The sequence below is a fragment of the Xiphophorus hellerii genome, chromosome 5 (assembly GCF_003331165.1).
Source record: "Xiphophorus hellerii strain 12219 chromosome 5, Xiphophorus_hellerii-4.1, whole genome shotgun sequence".
Taxonomy (NCBI): Eukaryota; Metazoa; Chordata; class Actinopteri; order Cyprinodontiformes; family Poeciliidae; genus Xiphophorus; species Xiphophorus hellerii.
The window spans coordinates 23783925-23800212 of NC_045676.1; the positions used below are offsets into that span (position 1 = coordinate 23783925).

Here is a 16288-nt window from a genome sequence, read left to right on the forward strand (position 1 = left end):
TGTGGGGGTGGACAGAAATTGAAAAAGAGCATGATGACTAACACTTAATCTAAACAGCTGCTTGAGAGTTTGAGAATTGCCAGTAAGTACTCTAATATCCGCTCACATTCTCCTCTGACTTCTACTCTACTTCTCCTCCCTCCCCCTCTCTGCTTTTTCCCTTCTTTCCCTCGGCAGCATTCAACTCTTCACCCATTTTCCAGTGCCGGGTCACAAAGAAAGCCGGCTGCAGGCGGATGTAGGGGTTGACCTCTGCGAGGTTTCTCTGGTGTAGATTAGAGAAGGGCAGCTGGGTGGATAAGACGACACGGAGTGATGTGGTAACAAAACTTAGATGTCCCGCGAAAACTTGCAAATCATTCCAACTCTGGTACTTTAAAAGTAGCTCAAGAACAACAAAACCGGCCTCTAGCCTTACAAGCACCTGGTCAAGTTTATTTGCAAAGCATGTTTCGGTAAAAGCGCTTTACAGCATTAAAAACATAGAACAGCGACCGATTACGAAACAAGCAGTAAATATGACATTTTGTCGAATCCCATCATCCAAATCATCAAGCAAATACATGAAATGAAATGTGAAAAATGTTGGCCCATGTTCCACTTACCGGTACTGCTAATCAAAGGCAACTCTGAACAGCTGGGGAACTCAGTGTTTTGTAGTTTTCTGGATGTTTGTTCCAGATTAGAGGAGCACAGAAGCTGAATGCTGCTTCTCCAAGTTTGGATCTGGTTAATGCATTTTGGTGCTTAGCTGTTCAGTGATTTATTGACCTTTTAAGCAGATCTGTGAAGACGCTGTTGCAGTGATCAATTCAACAAAAATTAAACACGTGTATGAGTATCTCTAGATCTTGCTTCAATGCTGGAAATGTCCTTCAAGTGATAGGAGGCCGACTTTGTAACCGTGTTCATGTGACTCTGAAGGTCCGGGTGTGAGTTCATCGCCACATTCAGATTTCAGACCTGATCTCTTGTTCCTAGCTGTAATAACTGAAGCCGTGTGCTGACTCTTTGGTCGTTCCAAAGGTAAAGTTTTGTTTCTGTTCAGCTGGAGAACGTTATGCCACCACACGTTGATGTCATTGATGGCGTCGCATTTGAAGTCCTAAATTCCTATCACAATTAGAAGTACTCGTTGTCAGGATCTGTACAAAAGGATTAAAATAACTCTATATAGCAGGTGTAAAACCTCCATCCTTGACTGCGGTTGTCTCTGCAACATTTCACTGTGTCTCTGCATCACTGACTCATATAATTAGGTCATTAGCAGGACTGAAATAACTCCTACAGTCATTTGATTCAGATGTTTTGGACTTGAGACACAAATTACCTTTGCGCTGTCATACAATATGCCGCACAGAAACAGGAAGCTCATTTCAACTCAGTTCAAAAATACTTCACTAATCTCGAAGGGAAATCAAATGTTGTTATAGCTCATTTTACACAGGTTTGTTCAAAAACTTCACTGTAGAAGGTAACCGGTATGGACAGGAAGTTCTCCTGTAGTGGTATTTAAATGCCTGGTTTACAGTCTCTGCTCTAATTCATCCCAAATGTGTTCTGTTGTGTTGCGGTCAGGATCCTCTGCAGGCAACACAAGTTCTTCTAAACCGGTCTACTGCGCACAAGGCCTCTGGGCTATGGCTGTAGAATCTGCTTCTACCAAACTGTATCTCTTTTTCTGAGACGCGGCAACGGCTGAAAGCTGTGCAGTAAAATACTTTTGGAACTTGGGCATGCATACTTGCATGCCCAAGTTGCAAGGAACTTGGGCAGTCGTTAGTGGTTGGTTTGAGTTTCACTGGTGAAAATAACAGCATTTTATTTTCTAAAGGAGGAAAGAGGTTTTTGGTTCTCACTCTCCACCAAACTGTAGGCTACTAGTCAGGCAACTTATCCCGTCATCGGCGGATATAGTTGGCATAAACAACACCGGCAGTCATGACACACACACATAACACAACCCAGGGAAGATTCAAGGCTTTAATACTAAGGCCCATTTCATGGCTGGTTGTCCAGTCATGAGAAAAGTGTGAGTAAAGTAAATACCGTAAAAGACTGCACGGGTTTGCCGAGACACATGTAGGTCAGATCATTTTGAAGATAGTTGTTGATGTCTACATGGCCTGCACCCACGGTGACACATGCACAGATAAAATATCTGTGAAAGATCTGGAATCTAAAACACAAATACTGTGAGTCAAACCAGAAGCAGAAGAAGAAAAACAACTGGTTTTTATCAAAAACACTGTGAGGAGGCTTAGGTGCATAACCTGTATCACACCAAACTGTTAAAAAAGTATTAGCTATAATACTCGTCTCCTCCTCATCTCCTACTCAGCCACTTTAATCACTCTAATCTCAAAATCAACACAAACACAAGACCATCGGCAAACCACACACAGGCACCAGAACACGTGGTTGTAATTTTATAAGCAGCCCTGCTGCAAATTTAATTTGTCACCACCTGAAAATAATGAACCGCAGTCTGAAATACAAAAATAAAGCTAAGCTAGCCACTCACCGCTGTGCTTCTGAAGTCTAGCATCCACATATAGGAGCATTTATCAAAGGAAGAAAACGGTTAATACTAAGTGATTAGACCAGATTTGGGGATTTTGCTCATAAATCTTTACAGTTTTGCTCCCTTTTGAAATAGTCATGTATGTCAAATGAGCATTTATCCAGAATCAATTGAGTGTTTACATGGATCAGACTACGTCACACTAACTCCACATAGTTTCCCTTTGTTTCCCCTTTGGCTCGATCACTGATAACCAAACAGAAAAACAGGCGAGGCCGGTTTTAATGTGTGTAAATGAAATTAAACGACAATAGGAGAACTACAGCAACAGCTTTGTTTCTGTTGCTGGGCTCCCATCCAGGACAGTCTGGCACATCTGAGGCAAATCACAGCCAGCCACATTTTCAATTTTTGAAAATAAAAATAGAAAATATGCCTCGGGATTGTTTCCAATCATTTCTTTTCCCACAACAGAGTGCTGCTTAGAGTAAACTGGGCTTCCATGTCATCAGTAAGTGAGTTAACGTTAAGCTAATTAGCTTATTGACATGGGAAAGACAAACGGAAAAAAATAAAGTGAATTTATATTGGGTTTTTGTTTTTGCAGTGCCTTGCGAAAAGCATGGCAGTGGAAGTTGTTCCGCATTGCATCCACTAACTTCATCGAGATTGAGTTCACTGAGTTTACGCAGGTGCCGAATTGGTACCCAATTTTTAACATTGTGCAAATAAAACAGCAAAGCTGTATTCAACTCCATTTGCCCTGATATACCTAAATAAAATCCCACATCCATAGACTTGACATTTGCTTGACATTTGTTTGCAAAATAGCTGAAGCTCAGTCAGACTGAATGACGAGCTTCTGTGAACATTCAAGTCTTCACATAGATTTTCATTTGCATTTGGCACTGTACTTTGACTGGATTGTTCCAACACGGATGAGGTTGAGTTACATGAAACTCTTGATTGGTTCTCTGAGGAACAATTTTCATGACAGGCACGTTGTCTTTGAAAGTTTGCACTTGTGTTTTCAGTCCTCAGATAGCGGTTACTTAGTCTCCATGATGGAGTACTTTACATTAACGGTCTATCAGGCTTTCAAAGTTATGCACATGCGAACTCTATTTACTATTCGTCTAACTTGTTTAGATTAGAGTGGTTTTCCTTCCGCGTCATAATCTTGCACAACTCTGCATTGGTGTAAAAACAAAAGTACATTGAAATTTGCTGTTTACTTTATCCGATAACATCATTTTTTTAAATGAACTTGATCTTTTTTCAACTTTTTATATAAAACTAAAATAAAAAACTTTGACGGAAATGTCGACTGTGATGAGAAAGAATCACGAGAAATAAGTCTGGTTTGGAAAAGAAGTGGAGGCAAAGTCATATCAAAACACCGCCACAGCATTTAAAACCGGGTGAATTATTGTTTGTTATTAAATGGTAAAACAATCACCAGATGTCTGGTCTTTGCGAAAGAGATACTTTGGCTCCTCTATCGAACAATCTTTCCAGAAGCTGATCAATAGTCCCAGATGACTGCGGTTTATTGACCTGTTTGTTTGACATTCTCTTGTTACAGTCGCCTGCAGAAAGTCAAACCAAATCTAAAGTAGCTGCCCTTTTCCCTGCTTCCTACTTCAGATGTTCCCTGCTCACAAAACTGACAGGAGAGACTGAAACCTTTATAACTTATAACCAAACCTCCGTTTGGTTTGGGTTCAGGAAGTAAAACAATCTACTGCGCATGGTAAACTGTCCATATCGCCTTTAACAGGTGGGGCCTTTAAAAGCTGTTTGATTGTTGCAAACTATCTGCCGACGCACAATCCTACTTGAAGAGTCATAAACATGCCTAGCCATGTGTGAGGAGGACGAAAATGCTTGAAGATACTGTAAACAACTAAAAGCGAGATAAGGATGTGTGGACTCAGATCATGACATGTACCATTTTCCCCCCCACCCCCAACACTTGTTAGAGAGGAAATAGGTTGCCGTTGCCATGGTTTCTGTGCTGTGTTCATAAACAATCTCTGAAGCGTGTAAGGAAGTCGCAGATTAGAGTATCGGTCTGGTGCAGCTGGTTCGCTTTTTTTTTCGAGTCGAGCCGGTTGCAGGCTTTCGGACTCAATGAAAGGACACTGATGTGACCAGATTTCGTCGTCTCCCTCTGTCCCCTGACCCCTCCTTTAGTTTCACATGGTCTCATGCTGTCTTGGCCTCCAGAAGCATCATCTTGACTCCCTGTCATCGTTTTAGTGCAGACAGAGAGCCAGACACACTGAGACAAACGGAGAGACACATGGAGACACACAAATCATCCACACTTGCCGGCAGGAAGAGGAAGAGTTTATGTTGCTTCAGCATCTTCGGTAAACAAGAAGCAGACGCACCACACACTACGTGTGTATGTATATATGCGTGCGTGTGTGTGTGTGTATTCGTATATCTGCATGTAGGCGACTTTCACCTGTTTAGATTTGTTTGTGCCTGAGTTTTAATGACTGTCTGGATCTAAGTCTGCATCTGCTCTCTTCTGGGCTTCATATGTTTCCATATGGACGGATCTATCCAGTGTGTGTGTACGTGTGCGTGTGTGTGAGTCTCCCGACGTGCTCGCCAGTAAGCATTAATCCCACATGCTTTTAACTGACGTCTGCGCAATGTGATCATCCGTCATCTGAACGGAGGGGCTGTGTGGGAAAAATGTGATCTGTCAGAGGGAGAATGTTATTTATACAAGTAGCAGTTTGAGCGGTTTTCAGGAGTTTGTGTGGGCAGCCCTCCACGTACCTTTTAATGTGATTTGCATGTGACAGTGTGACGCCGTGTCACTTGATTAAGACGGTAGAAACTGAAAGTGTGGCTTTGCTACTGTGATTCACCGGACCAGCTTAGCAGTGAGCTAATCTAAAGTGACCCAAGAAAAGAAAGCTATGCAGCCTGGGACAGGCTCTTGGAAAGGGCTTAAAGGGGCAGTAGCCCAGGGCCGCAACGTTTTTGGGGGCGTCCCGAAGACTTTTTTTTTTCTTTTTTCTCGTTATTTACTATAGTCATAAAATCATCAGATCTTTTAGTTCAACTGCATGCAGACCAAAAAAGTGGACTCTTGTCCACCGACAAACCAAGGTCTTGGTCTGGTTGGATGAACTCTGCAGAAGCAGGAAGTGGACTATTGCGCAGGGCATTCTGGGTAAATACAGCCAAAATCAATGAACATGTCTCGCAAGAAATGTCTTCAGGTCTTTTACCAAAGGCAAAAGAGAGATCCTACAACCACTAAACTCTGGTCTACTCCATATTTTCGTGTCTTCTTCTGAGGTTTTTGTGTCATTTCCTTCCGTGGTTCTAGGTGCAGCGCCACACAAGCGAGTGGGGGAGCAGGCTTTTCAATGAATTTGGATTGTTGGACACAATGCAGCGTGAAAGCAAACAGCACCAGCTGAAAATTTAACAAATGTTGCCTTTTTGGTCCTCAGTCAAGCAAAGTCTACAGGACTATCAAGTGTGAAAACACCCTTACAGCGCCATCTGCTTCTTGAAACAAGAATGCCTTACACAAAACATTTCACAAAACAAATATTTTTATATTCTTTAAGTACTAAGTAAGTATATTTTCTGGTATTTTAGGGTGAACAGACTGGACTGGTAGCTCTGGAAAGTGAAATCCATGAAAGTGTGGTATTTTCACATGAAATATGTGAAGGAACCCCGTGCTTGATTTTGCCCAGATACTGAAAAACAGAGCTGGTTACTGTAGATTAGCGTGTGGAGGAGGAAGATCTGGACAGCTCTGTTATTTAATCAGTGTCTGAAACCTCTAAACAGTTTCTCAGGAGCCAAACGGACAAACGTCTGTTGTGTGTGCCTGTTTATGGCACGGCAACAATTCAGACGTGAGAAAGTGATTTGCTTAAACTGCTTGATCTGACCCCTAATTCCTCAGGTTGCTGGGGTTTTTTTAATTAACATCAGCACCTTATCTGGAGAGGTTTTTCTTATTAAACTTGTAAATCGGTAGATTTCGTTAAAAGTGGACATTTAGGCGTCCAATCTTGAAAACTTTCAGGAGATTATAGGGGAAAAATAGGAGATGAAGGCTCCAAAGCTCCTCCAGAGATATAAAAAAGCTAAATTAATTTTTTTTTTTTTTCTCCCTTACTTCAAGCGAAATTCTTCATTTGCAACCGTAAATCACTGGATTAGGCTCTTGATACATTTTTCCACAATATTCATCTTGAATTTCCAAAACATGAACCATCAGCTGCTTTCCATTCATGTGACACGACAGCTAGCTGGCGCAGAACCGAAACTTGCTGAGCCACGATCCTGAGCTGACATAATCTATGTTTGTATCATTAAGTTGTTCAGCGGTGTAGATTTCACAGTTTTTATTTATCCCAAGGCTCGTGTTGCCTGTGTTTACATCAGACACTTTGCTAACATTGTACAAGTTCCCATGGCAGCGGTGCAAACCCAGCAGCCATGCTTTTCCGGATAACCTCAACGACACCCAAAAGGACAAAAAAAATGATGTATTTTTTAAAACGTTATGATCTCACAAAAGATTTCATTGGTTTCTTTTGCTGTTAGATAGAGAGTTTACGGACAGGCCACGTTATTTATAGTTCCTGTTCTTAAAGATAGAGTTGAAATCTGGCTGTGGCTCATGTGTGCTTTCAGTCTCAACCATCAAGGGGAAAAGCACATTTTCTCCAGCTGCTCGATAATTCTTTAAAGAAGAATTCAATATTTACTCTTCGCACTCTACTTAATGATTAACGCAGGGCTCTTTGGCAGTCTGCAAGTTGCTTCAAAAAACGTTGCATCACAGCAGCACCGTGGAAAAACTCCGGTAGCAGATGTAGAAATATATCCGAGCCCTGAAGCTGGCAGGACGCACACTCCCATCTTTCCATATGGAAACACATCAAGTGGATCGTAATCACTCATATTCAGTCGCTACTGGCATCCTGAAAACAACACACAGATGTGTTATTTAATGTTCCCTCCATGAGGTGCAGGAGAGTCAAAGCTGGCAAGCCCCAAAACTCCCTTTCAGCAACCACATCCTCCTTCGTTTCCTGTGTCCTCTTCTCTGTCTCATATTTTTCGCTTCAGCGCCATCGCTGTACCTATGTGTGCGGCGCCAAGCGGCAAAGTGTTCTTCTTCCACATTTTACATTACAGTCTTATTCTGAATCGTACTAAATGAATCTCCTTCCTCAAAATTCTACATACAAAAATCTCCACATTATGACAAAGTGGAAGAAAAGTTTGGGATTTCTTTGTGATTTCTTGGTTTTCTGATTTTAATACATTCGCGCAAATCTCTAAGCCTTTTTTCTCCACATTGTCATTGTACGATATTCATGTGTAGACTTCAGAGGAAAGACAGTAGTACAATTCTGAACGACGCTGTAACTTGACAAAACATGAGAAAAGTGAAGAGCTGTGAATACTTCGGTCAACATTTTCCCATTTTGTCACGTTGCAACCGCAAACAGCTCCCACCAGTGAAAGAAACATGTTACCACGGTACGATGCTGCCACCACCGTGTATTGCCATGAGGTATCAGTTTCTAACCACACCTGTATTTTTCATGTTGAGCAAAAAAGTCCAGATTTGGTCTTCTTGGACCACAACAGTCTTTTCTCCTACATTTTTGCACATTTGACTTCTACTGGCTTTTTTTCAGCTATGGTTTTCTTGTGGCCACCCACATAAATATTAGATTTACAGTTAGTTGTCATGGCGACATGATTCACACATGAGCGCTCTGCTGTGTCCCTTGGTCTGCACGATGGTGTTTGCTCACCAATGTTCTCTAACAAACCTCTGAGGACATGTTTTAGGGATGTCAAAGCAGATCGCTGTCTGAAATCCTCACATTCATTTCCTCCCATTTCAGAATTACGCACCACCAAGTTAAACACAAATGCAATGCATTGAGGTGCAATTTTTAACTTGAAAAAACAGGCAAAAGTTTGAGCTATCTGAAAAATCTTTCTAAGATACTGTATTTTAAAGCTATTAAAGGGATGAGGTGTTATATGCAAAATCAACGTTTTTGAGCGTCCAGACTAGCGGCAGCAGAAATTAGTAAACACCTCGTGGAAAGTCGGCCGAGCTAGTCATAGAAACGACTTCTTAGTTCAACACCAGCAAACGGCCTGGAGAAACATTGCCATGAGGTGCTGAAGGCCGAATGTTGGGAAGAGCAGGAGCTTCTTAAAGAGACGGAGACCCAATTTCAAGGCGTTAAATTGTAAAGTTAAATTTCTTTGAAGTTGCGTTTGACATATTCAGCAATCTTATAGCACTCTTATGAAATATCACTATCTGCCTTTAAAATACAGCATGCTGCCCCTTTAAGGCATTTAACTTTATTCACTTTCTTTTTTATTCAAAACAGTAAGAGGGGGGGGGGGGGGAAGAAGAGAAAGCTGGGTGTTTTAGGTGTTGCTCACATTGGTTGTTTTCTCTGTTTCAGTTGAAATGTACAAAATTTCAGCGCAGATGATATGTCTGACGTGTGTGTGTGTTTACTAATTGTACAACATTATGTGCAATGGTCAGAGCAATCCAAATGACCGTTTCGTTTACTTCTCTTTTCACTGCCACAGTGCGAACACAAACATTGCTAAATACTTGAGGTGTGCTTCTGCTTTACAAGCGACGCACAAACATTAATTTGCAGTTAGCAAGCGAGAAGACGTGTGTAGGGCTGCGTCAGCCACGTATGGTGTGTGTGCCTCCCTCATGCCGATGCTTTTATACCCCGTATTTTTATCCCGGAGCGTACGCCGGTCCCCGCCAAACCTCAAGTGGCTTTTCTGTGACGCCACATGTGCCGAGGCGTACGCGCACTCGCAGCTGCGGTTTCAGTTCTGGTAGATTGCTTAATTTAATCTGCAAGAGTTTCAAAAGTTTTTAAAAGCAGGATTTTTTTGTGTGTGTGTTGTGTTTTTTTGTCGCTGATGTTCTTTAGCACAGGAAGAAGAGACGGGTAGTGAAAGCATCTTTTCAGTGGGTACATAACACAAACTGAGGACAGGCCCGTTTTGTGTGTGTGTGTGTGGGTGTGTGTGTGGTTTATGAGTTCGAAGTGAAGCAGAAGTAATTATAGGGGATCCTGAAAATGGCTTGTGTTAATGTTGCCTTTAAAAAAAAACATGCAGAATACCTTTACATTTATTTCACATGAAACTGGTTCCATCATTTCGATCCCAGTTATTCACACCAATCTGCGCCGTGTTCTCCTGGTAAAACTTTACACAGCTATCTCAAACAAGCATGTATCTCTTGTGAGTTTGCATGAAGAGAGACTGTGCAACATAACCTAGAGTGGCGCCATGCAAAACAGACATTTCTCAGCTTCCTTTGCAACTCTGTGAGAAGAAGATGTGTGATGGAATAACAGCCTCAACTGAGAACTGAAAAAGAAGTGCAGCAAAGTGTCGAACCTTGCACTTGATGCTGCAGCTGCTGTGCACACTCTCCATTGGCAAGTCCATCAAACTTGAAGTTTGCATTAAGCTGGGCAGTATTACATTTTTTTAGGGACTTTATTTGTTTTTGAAACTTGCCAGAGCTGGAGTTTTGCTGGGCATAAAACCACAATGAGGCAAAGGATCTGACGATAACTGAAGTAGTGAACAAAATGTGTATGTAGTTATGTATATGTATTCATCTTCAAGTCAACTCTGACCAGCTTTCTTGTCAATGTTGAAGAAAAAGCATCCCCCATCACCTAGCATAGTAATTCGCCGCACGGATGTCGCTTTGGGGTTTATGGCTGCTGTAAGTTTTATGTCCACCGCACCCTATAAGATATCTCTACTTTATGGAAGTAAAGTGCAGTGAACTCTTTTACTCTGTTCAATAGGGCAGCTTTGGAACATCATACCGTACTGTACTGGAAGTACCGATCCACAAAATAGTTACACTGTGGTCGTAAATGGAGATGGAGAGTATCTTACATACTCATTACACCATCAGCCTGAACTATTAATACAATGCTTTTATGTCATTTACACCAAAGTTTAGCTGGAATCAATACTCATAGGGCCATTTAACATTTTCCCAATCTATTATAGTCCAATTTGGGGCGAGCCTGTCTCTATAAAGGCTCTCCCAAACTTCATCGGAAGTGTTGAAATCGCCCCTTGCTGACAAAAGTTGTGTCATCTTGTTCACAGGGAGGTGTCCTGCTCCCTTTCTCGACTCCAGCTTGGGTTGAACTATTTGGGTGATTGGCCACAAGTTTGTTGTACAGAAATGCACTCAGATAGCAATGTTGAAATTTCACTTCAATTCAATTCTGTCTGTAGTTTTAGCAATGGCAGTGCTAAAAGTGAACCAAACTGCTCAGTACGTGTTGGCCACGCTTCCAAATATTGACGTAACAAAAACAGACCATTCCTGTCTGCTTGGCTCGGCTCTGGTTGGATGGGCAGTGGAGGATGGTTGTTTACAGTGCGGGTAATGTCCGGTAACCTGAAAGCTGAAGGTCCACATCCTCTGTTGGAAGCAAAGCGTAGAACCTGAGGCTGGTTTTTACCAGGCTAAGTCTGCTCCTACAATCTATTACTACTTTTGTACATGCAAGCGACATGAAAACCTTTGAGGAACCTTTGTCAGACGCAGTGAGGAATTATGTAGGTTTGTACGATTCTTCACAAAATACCTACAAAGATTGCTACATGGCTAAAAACTCTTGGACGGAAATTGCAAAGTCGTTGTCTGCAGAGGAGGCTGTTTGCAGAAAGGTGTAGTGCTCTCACCTATATGCTTAGGGCGTGACAAAGGGGTGCCCCCTGGTGGTCTGTGTCGTGTATGAAAGCTGTAAGTGAATGTGATTGTTCTGCAGCCACATGCAGGGCCAGCCCAAGCCTCCATGGGGCCTAAAGCGAAATTTGGTTTTGGGGCCCTCTATTTCTGCTAACAATATGGATCGACTGGAATCAAGAGTTAGACAATTAGATCATTCGCATACCTGCTATAAACTTATTGCATCTCTGATGGTGCTGTTTACACTATATCCTATGCATGTATAATATACAATACATTTACATTTGATTTCTGGGCGCTGATGTCCTTAATTTTGGGGGATCGTAATCGGCCGATACTTACATGTGAAGCCAATCTTATTCACTGATCTTATTTTCGTCAGCAAAGGTTTAAAAATCAGCCTCTGTTCTCTTCTGCTCTACAGTGAGAGGTTTGACTGACAGACCGGCCCACAAGGTCATGTCTGCACGTTTACAGTTAACAATCTTCACCCCACTGTTGCCAAATCACTGACTTTCTTGCTATTGTGGTGGGATGGTGTTCCACCCTCCCAACTATGTGCACCAGGTGTATCAAGTAGCGTGCAGTTGATTGGTGGGCGGGGCAAATAGCTTTATAGCTGAGCAGGCCGCTGCGAGGTGTGTGTCTTTGTTTCCTCTACTACATGACGGCTGCCCAAGTGGCTGGTGTGCTTGATCCGCTCATCTGAATTGTAAGTGCCATTTTGTACCATCTGGCTGGGATTGTGGTTAGGTTTTGGTGCTATACCTGCCGTGCGTTTCTGCAGCGTTGCTCGGCTGGCGTTAGCGGCTGCAGCTGGAGGTTGTTGCGGCGTGCGGCTTCCATCTAGCCCTCGCTTGCTGATCCGCTCTCTCCCTGGGTCGGCTGTGCTACTACTGCTGGGTAAGCTACCTGTTTAGATTTTAATTTACTTTACCTGAATCCACGGGTTTTCTAATGCGTTTTTTTGGTTTAGGATTGTTTGGGAGTTGCAGCGCTTGGACGCTCTGCTGTCTTGTCTTGTTGTTTGTTTGGGCCGCTCTGAAGGCAACCTGTTGCTGATTGGACAGGCTGAGCGAGCGGGGCAGGACTCCTCTGGCCCATTTGAAGGGCACTGAAATTGGACAACGACGATTTGTTCCACCGTTTAAAGTGTTTGTGTTTTTTCCTTTTACAGTTTGTTTGCTTATTATTGAACTTACTAATGAGTTTGCTTTTTTGTTTTGATTTACTAATTTGTTTTCTTTGGCATTACATGTTTTGTTTGTTCATTTATTTTTTTGGAATAATTCAAGTTGTCACTTTGATTTCACATGATCCCTTTTCATTTCCAGGGACAGAGTAGTGGGCCCGAAGCCTTGCTTTTAAAAAGAAATGTTTTAAATGAAATTGTTTAAATAAAATATTGTGAACTATTCTGTGTTCCGGTGCATCTTGTTTTAAAAAGAACCCCCTGCCGGGTCACACTATATTTAGCGACATTTCAGACAAAAAAATTTTATATCAACCAAAATCAAAATCGGCAGGTCAGGTTCTCTAAAGATCAGTAACTGGGCATCGGTGCAGCTCTACACACATATTTATGACATTCTTTGATTAAATAACTTTCTCTTAAGCGTTACTCCAATTAGCTAAAAATGTAATTTATACCAGGTGAGTCTTTCTCCCCTGAGAATGTGGACCGGTACCGGTACCGGGTTGACTCTGAGCCTTCAAATGATTTTAACAGACGTTCCACATACCTTATATGTTGTAAAATATTGTTTTTGATACATAAATGCTCAGCAGCAAACAACATGTCACCAACTACAGCTTAGAGCAGCTCATTGATATATTAATGCAGTATCTGTGTAGCCTGATTGAAAACATTTTGCTAGACAGTGTCAAACATTGAGAAGTTTTAATTATTCTTACCAAACGTTATCAAACACGCCGTTGTTTTTTTTTTTTTAAGCCAAAGAAACTCAGAAGTATAAAGAGCCAAGCAAGAGAATCAACTGATTTAAAGTTAAAACTCAGTTTCACACAAAGACGTTGGCTTAAATGTTTGGCTGTTGAACTGAACCGTTCAAGGTTCAGTATATAAAGCTAATTTTCTATTAGCTTCACAATTCTTTTTTTATAAACATATGAAGGCATATTAAAACAAACCTTTATCTTGGCTTTTTTTTTTTTCCTCTTTCTTTTCTCCCTCCCTGAAGGATAAATCCTTTTTTGAGACATTGTTTTGCTAACTTGTCTTCTGACCGGAGCTCTGGACGTTTGGATGCTCTGCACGCTGCAGCTCATGTTACCGCGAGGCTGCGGTACCTACCGCGGCCACCAGGGGCCCCCAAGAGCAATTTGTTTTTTCTTTTTATCAATAAAATAATCATTTCTACATACATTATCAAATACATATTATTGTAAAAACAAATCACTTCATGGTGAAATTGTGTGTTTTTGATATTATAATGACATAGAAATTACTAAAAAAAAAATCTGTTCCACTGAGGGGGCCCCTAAGCAGCTGCTTAGTTTGCTTATGCCTTGGACCGGCCCTGACCACATGACCTTTGTTTTTTGTTCCTAGCTAATAGAAGTGGCTCACAATGTGGTCTTCTGCTGCTGTAGCGCATGTTCTTCAAGATTGGGCATTCAGAGATGATGCTGATTGTAAAAAGTGGCTACTTGAGCTGCTGTTGCCTCAAACCAGTCTGTCCTTTCCTGTCTGACCTCTGACATCAAGAAGGCATCTTCCTCCACACAACTGTAGTCCACTGGATATTTCTTCTTTTAGAACCATGCTCTGTAAACCAGAATATCTAGTCAAATCAGCAGTTTCCAGGAACAGCCTGTCTAGTAACAACAACCACTGCTACATAAAAAGTCAAAGCCAGTCAAATCAACTTTTCCTCCTAATTCTGATTCTGTATGAATAGCAGCTTATACACCACATTCACCATAATCTATAATCAAACCCAAGCAGGACTACACATGGCTAGAAATAGAAAGAAGCAACAATTTAAAATTACTTGCTTTCTTAATGATCTAAATTAAGTCATGTTCAGTTTAGCATGATCTTTTTGTAAAACCATGTTCCTGCTTTGACTTCAAAATAGATATTTTTGGCAAGCTTACGACCGGCCAGGTTTGGACATGTATATTTAGACGCTATAGAGCATTTTTAAACCAAAGCGGTTTCAGAGCGGCGCCTCGTTCACAATAACAGGATGCTACGATGTGCAGTACTCTGGTTTTCACGTCACAGTTTCTGTTCAAGGACCCACATCTTGAAATCTAAGTGTATTTTGTAGGCAGGTTATTGGTTAATAGTCAAAATGTATTGGGTCACAGAATACATATCTCTGTAATCTAAGGTCCAATTTGAACATGATAGTCTTTGCAGTTTTACAAACTAAAAGGCCACCTGCATCTAAATGTTTTTTTTTTAAATCTATGTTGTGTCTAAAAATGAGAAGAGAAAAAAAAGGTGTTAACAGAGGAGACAGAAAGGCTCAAGCTTTGAAACCTCAACAGCAATCAGTGAAAAAGTATGCAGATGTGGGTTCTGCTGAGTCACTATAGGGTTAGAGATTGTTTACATTAGAGACAGAAAGTTTTGATTTTATTTTTTTTTTTCTCCAAATGTAACAGACCTACATGCAGGAATTTCTCCCATTGAAAGGCCTTTCCTCCCCCCGGGGAAAGCAGGAATTACCGGCCCCTGCATTCTCAATAAATCACCTCATTTACATGAAAGGATTATTTTTTTATTTTTTTTTAAAGAGATTAGCTTGACGGACATATTGCTGCCGCTTCCTGTAGCACGAGGTAGGAACAGGAACATTTTCCCCGACACAAATGAGCCCAGCCAGAGCCGAGGTGTTCTGCTCTGGCATTCATCAGCGCTCTGCAGCCGAGGCAGGACACATCAGCCTACCTTCATCCGTCCCTGTTGTTCCGATGAAGTGCTCAACAGGTGGTAACCAATAGCAACAGGGCTCGAGCGCGCCCCCCACCTGTCACTTCCTGAGGAAGCTCCTACCCCATTGGTTCCTTCCTGAATGAACAAGTTGGACAGAGTTCATGAATGTCGCGGCCCTCTTCAAAATCAGAAACAAAGATCTTGGCGATAATAAATCTCAGGAAGGCAAAGAGTTCTGACAACACGTTACCTCTTCGGCAGCATGTTGTTATTCTGTGCGCTGCTGGTGAATCTTGCAGCCGAATAAACGTTTGCGATGTTTGTGAAGGTGTGACAAACCGGGTGAGTGCGTGCGCACATCTCCTCACTTGGTCGTCATCTGGAGGCATAGTTTTCTTCACAGCAGGCCCCGCAGGTAAAATAATAATAATAATAATTTTAAAAAAACTTAAATCACATTTAAGGAACTGATTTGCCTGCACAAAAATATTAAATGCCTGGATTTATGCCAATCTTCAGTGTTGATACTGGTTCGATACCAGCGTGATAGGATCAATACTTTTGTTTATAGTTTTTTAATCACATTTTGGCAGCTTTATTTTACTCTTCGTCTTTTTATTGGTGAGCACAACTGCACGTTGTGAATGTAGACGGAGAGAGAATAAAAGGTTTTATTATATATGTCTTATCTATAGCAGCTACAAAACCACAACCTATAATTAATTGTCTACTGCAGTACCTTGTAAACATACCCTCTGAACTCTTTCACATTCTTCACCATACAACAAACTTCAATAATTTAATTTGGATGTAACTATATTTTTTTGCTAATTTGTTGAAACTGTCACCATGTCGTCACAGTATTGTCTGCATCTTTTTTCACAGATTTAGATAATCTGTGAAAAACGTTTCCTCTGCGTTCTCCCAGTTCTAGCAGCGAGTACATGAGAATGATTGACAGCGCTAAGACACTCCTCCTGGCGCTGATTGGTTGTTTTTGGTTGGTACTGAGGAACTGAGCAGCGCATTTCTTTTGACAGCAATAGTTGAAAAGGGAGGA

At 41.5% G+C, this 16288-nt stretch overlaps 1 protein-coding gene across 1 annotated transcript in view; it reads right to left on the minus strand.

The window, feature by feature from the left end:
* adgre5b.1 (adhesion G protein-coupled receptor E5b, duplicate 1) overlaps positions 1-15362 on the minus strand; it is a 39303-nt gene extending 23941 nt beyond the window's left edge. The window contains exon 1 of the mRNA XM_032563446.1: positions 15244-15362. The gene's annotated coding sequence lies outside the window, so the exon portion shown is untranslated. The remainder of the gene's footprint in view (positions 1-15243) is intronic.
* Between the last annotated feature and the right edge of the window lie 926 nt (positions 15363-16288).